This window comes from Anticarsia gemmatalis, chromosome 18, assembly GCF_050436995.1.
Source record: "Anticarsia gemmatalis isolate Benzon Research Colony breed Stoneville strain chromosome 18, ilAntGemm2 primary, whole genome shotgun sequence".
Taxonomy (NCBI): domain Eukaryota; kingdom Metazoa; phylum Arthropoda; class Insecta; order Lepidoptera; family Erebidae; genus Anticarsia; species Anticarsia gemmatalis.
The window spans coordinates 600,190-605,584 of NC_134762.1; the positions used below are offsets into that span (position 1 = coordinate 600,190).

The window sequence follows — 5,395 nt, forward strand, 5'->3', positions numbered from 1 at the left end:
TTCTTGCCGCACTTAAATGCCAGAAGCTATTTGAACCTATTACGGGATAGGATCGAGGATGTCCTTGAAGACGAAGTGTTCCTCGATGTGTGGCGGAGCATGTATTTCATGCACGACGGTGAGCCGGCTCATTTTGCTCGTCCCGTGCGCGATTACTTAGATGCGCATTACGAAAATTGGTAGATAGGTCGTGGTGCACCTGTGGCGTGGCAGCCAGATCACCTGACATCACCTGACCTCACGTATATTTGATATCTTTGCGTGTGGACGGGTAAAAACATTAGTGTATGGTGATAGTTGACACCTTATACCGAACGTGGAGGAACTACAAAGTCGCATTGCAGCAGCCTTTGAAAGAATTAAAAGTGAGAGAGACACTCTGCGTCAAGTGAGAGAACACGTAGTGAAGCGGGCCTTTCAGTGTCTGGAACAAAGCGGAGGGAATGTCGAGCATATTATGTAAATAGACTTGTAAATATTTAAGGAAACTGAAGCTTGCCTAGCTCGAGTTAAAGACATACAAAAATGAGAACAGGGAACTGTTGGGGGAACCAGCCTACTGTAGGGATATTCACTTAACATCGATATATCGAATTTATTCGATGTTTTCTTTACGATATATCGGATTGATTCGATGTTTTGTCAAATATTTATTGTATTCGATATATCGATATATTTATAGAAACATCGAATATTTGTTTTTTTTATTTTCTTTTTGTATAATCTACTAAAAAACTAAATAATTTTAACACATCTGTGATGGACCAGCTTAATTACCTAATCCATTCCATCCTGCTGACAGATCGATTGATTATTCACTCTAAATTTATATAATCTGTGGATTCTATAGGTTCATTCTATTTATTTTCACTCTCATTCACTCATTGGACTCATTCTTTGTTTTTACGTCGACTTTTGCTGTTTGGCGGTCGGTAACGCATTAAATCATTGTTTTGATTTTATATCTAAGACAAGTTTATGTAAGACTTTTACTTGCTACTATAATTAATTACTCTAAAATAATTGAGTTGATGCATCATCTGATTGCTAGTTCGAAGTTGAAAAGGTATGTAATGTTATATTCCTATTATGTTTATAAACCTAACCTAACCTCTACTTGTTTGTGACAGTGTTTTATATTTAAGATATATTATAACATAATGATATTTTATATTATAATACATTTCATAATAACAATAAATATCGCATCGAATCATTTCTTAAGTGTATTTTTCATTTCAATTTTTAAGCTTATAAACAAATTAACTCAAATACTGGTATGATACTACCTACGACACAAAATAAAATTGTAGAAAAAAATAAACATTAATTGATTTATTCTTTTATTTTAGTTAATAACAAGATGGCGCCTCCAAAGAAAAGTCATGTATGGAAGTTTTTTACGAAAATTGAGGGAAATGAGAATCTTGTAAAGTGCAAAATTTGTCAAAAACAAATTAAATCTTGTGGCAATACATCAAACCTGTTTAGCCACGTAAAAAATATCCATAAGGCTGCGTTTTTAGATATGAATAAAGAAAATTCGCAAGTGTTGAACAATGTCAACTTACTAAATATCCACAATGAAACAGTTACAAAAACAAATGAAGCAGATTCTGAACCTGTTTTTCCCAGCCCTGAACCACTGCCATCAACAAGTACAGCTGCGTCAAAAGGTATCCATGTCGATAATCCTGTACCTCCGCCATTAAAACGGCAAAAGTCGATTCATGAAAGCTTCGAAAATATATCTGCTTATTCGGAAAGTGGCAATAAAACTTTGAAAGTCAACAATGCCCTCATCTACATGATTTGCAAAGATAATCAACCTTTCACGATTGTAGAAAATGACGGTTTTCGTAATCTTATGAAAGTAACTGCACCACATTACAAGCTTCCAAGTAAGACAACGTTGACTCGCTGGGTTGATGACAAATATGATGCATTATCAGCTGTGTTTAAAAATAAACTAAAAAGTGTAGAAAATATAACACTTACAACCGATATGTGGACAGAAACAATGAGTATGAGAAGCTTTCTTGGAATTACCGGTCACTTTGGTATATGTACCGAATTTTTTTCTATTACTCTTGGAGTATATCAGTCATTTGACCGTAACACTTCGGATCATATTGCTGAGATGCTTCTGAACTCTTGTTCTGAATGGAACATTGACGTTAATAAAGTTTCGGCTGTAGTAACGGATAACGCAGCATCTATGATTAAGGCGGTCGACCTGGCTTTTGGTAAGAAACACATACCGTGTTTTGCGCACACTCTAAATTTAGTTGCGCAAAATGCGATTCAACACTGTCCAGAATTGCAAAATCTAATAACTAAGGTCAAGACTATTGTAACATGGTTCAAGCAAAGTAATACAGCAAGCAATGAATTAAGAAAAGCCACAGAAAAAGAAACAAAGTTAATTCAAGAAGTTTCAACAAGATGGAACAGCACCTACTATATGATTGAGAGATTTTTAGAGTTACGTATTGTAATCAATGAAATAATATTTCGCCATAAGACAGCGCCACCTATGCTTAATGCATCAGAACTGTCAGTTCTTTCTTCTGTGTTATTAGTTTTAAGACCGCTGGAAGCTGCTACTAAAGAAGTTTCTGGGGACAGTTACTGCACAAGCAGCAAGGTGATTCCGTTAGTTCATTGCTTGGTTTTAAAAATCCAACCTCTCCAATTGGAAGATTCGCTTGCCAATGAATTGAAATCGTTTGTGCTTAATGAAATTGAAAAAAGAATGGGCGCTATCGAGAGGGTAACTCCACTCGCCATAGCAACTGTATTGGATCCCAGGTATAAAAAAATTCACTTCCAAGACGCACTTGCTTGCTCCACAGCAGTCGCAAAAATTAAAGACTTTATGAAAAATACTACACAAAATATTGAAATGTCCGAATCAGATTCTGATCAATCTGAAAAACTAGAAGAGAGCTTTTCTTTATGGGATAATCATCACAAACTAGTAAGCAAGAGTTGGAAATCATCACAATCAGATGATGCAATTTCTGATGAATTATCAATGTACTTGCGTAGTCCAGTAGTAGGAAGGCTCAATGAGAATCCTTTAGAGATTTGGCAAGATCTAAAAATTCAATTTCCTAAGCTTTATAAGATTGCCTTCAAATATTTGACTATTGTTGGGACTTCTGTTCCATCCGAACGATTATTTTCTAAGGCTGCTCAAATAGTTAATCAACAAAGAAATAGAATGAAAGGTAAAAGATTAAGTAAACTTTTATTTTTGCAAAGTTTGTCTAAAGAGCATTGGTTTTAATTAAATAGGTAAAGTGAAAGTAAGTTTTTGCAGGTACATACCTAGATTAAGGCTAGTACTAAATAAGTCTTTTGTTTTCTTTTACTGTTTTGAAGTTATGTGATATGTAATAAATATTTCTATTAATTTGTCGTTTATATTTCACTTGCAAATGTAGGTATAACTCATTTCAGTCATCTCACCATTATCTTAGTATTACAATTCTATTTAAGTAACTATGTAATGATAGTGATTCTCATAGAAAATCACTATCATTACACTATTAGTTTAGCTATGTTACTCTGGTATCTGATTCTACATTCACACCTGCAAAATCAAAGACCACAAATTTTGCGCATTTCACTGGAAAAAGGTAATATTAAACTTTTGTGAAAAGTATTCGATAGTAGAAAAATATCGATGTTTTCTAGCGATATATCGATAAACATCGATGCTGGAATCCGATGTTTTACATCGAATATAAATATCGATATATTTTTTAAGTGGACACCCCTAGCCTACTGCGAGGAGATAAAGAAGGTGAACCAGAAGGTCTTGGATCTGAAGGGTGAACTTGCTGAGCTCCATATTGACAACATGGACCTACTGGATCAGCGCAACAAGCTTCAAAAGGAAGTCACCTCTTTCAGCAGCTTTAACGACACCTATGACGTCTATCTGTGGTCCTTGGAGCGCATGCCAGAACTGAAATCTGATTTAAAATGAATTTCAGTTAGGTCGTGCTCGCCCTGATAAGAAAATAGTTACAGACGGCGTGATGGTTTCTTCAAACATTTCCATAGCTCGTTATACGATCAATATCCATCATGGCTCACTGATAGTTGTTATTAAACAAAATGTTTTGTTTCCCTTGTTTATTATTCTCTGATTCTAGCAGCGATTGGAGCCAATCAGTTTTTGAAGATATTAACAATCTGTCGAGTTTCTCAAGAAAGCATGTTCAAACTGAGAAACATATTCGTAGTTGCTCATCTTTACATGAGTTCGGAACGAATAGGAGAGAAACATTCTTCGCTAATACATTTGAAACTCACAATAGGCAAGCAGATCGATCAATAGGAACTTAATGAAACGGTTCATAGATACTGTTATTATGTTAGGCAAACAGGACAGGAACTACCCGAATCGGGAGTAATGAACGCGTTGATGTATGTAACCCAAAGGAGCTACTGATCCTGACGTAATGCAATTAAGGAAATACGTAGAAAGTTATTGGCTACGTGATGACTTTATTACCATCTGGTGTGTTTTCGGCGAGAGACATCGCACAACCAACACGGTCGAAGGGTGGCACAATAAAATCAATAAAGCCATGGGGAAAATAACCAAACGCACTCTTGGCTTTAAGCATTCTTAAAGAAGGTGCAATTTTTTATGTGTTTCGAAAAAAAACAATTAAACCAAGGTATAAGTAAACCCAGTTATGTTGGAGCACGGAAGCGTGCCAGTGAAAATATTTGTTCCGTGTTTAAAATTTTGTACTTAGCCGTTCACTAGATCATATTAGGGAACTTAAATCGTTTTTTTGGGCACGTAAATAGCATTGATCGTTTTTTTTAATAAGTCTTTAAAACGGTCGCAGCTTGTGAAAGAAGTTGCTGATCGCCGTGTGCCCGGGGTGTCGGAAACCCGTCGGCATTGACATTCCCGCATTAATGTATTGTTTAATTGTAGATCAGACAAAATATTTTTAGTTCGATTATAGACAATCCAGAATCTTGGGATAGTGAATCTCTTTCTTAGGCAGAATGTTTCATTAGTAAATTAGAAACAAAGAATGTATTATCCGACATTTTTCAGAAAACCGACGTTCTTTCGAATTTACTTCAGTCGAAACAAATTGATATCGCGGCGCAAAACTGATTCATTTTGTAACTAGATTTTTAACGATATTATGAATAATTTATGAATTAAAACTGGACAGTAATGGGTTAAATAAATCTCCCATTGAAGTTTACAATTAAAACTCAATCAAACTCTTAGCAAAAATATTTTTTTACAGAATTCGCTACTGTTACTGTTGTTTTCTTAAGTGCATTCGAAGTGTCTGATTACTTATTTTAAATTATAATTTTATTATAATTTTTATTTACAATTAATTCT

At 34.9% G+C, this 5,395-nt stretch overlaps 1 long non-coding RNA gene across 1 annotated transcript; it reads left to right on the plus strand.

The window, feature by feature from the left end:
* Window positions 1-905: 905 nt before the first annotated feature.
* On the plus strand, window positions 906-3,097 carry LOC142980443 (uncharacterized). The gene is made up of 2 exons (XR_012959884.1): window positions 906-1,066; window positions 1,353-3,097. It is a non-coding gene; the product is annotated as an uncharacterized LOC142980443 (long non-coding RNA).
* Window positions 3,098-5,395: the final 2,298 nt, after the last annotated feature.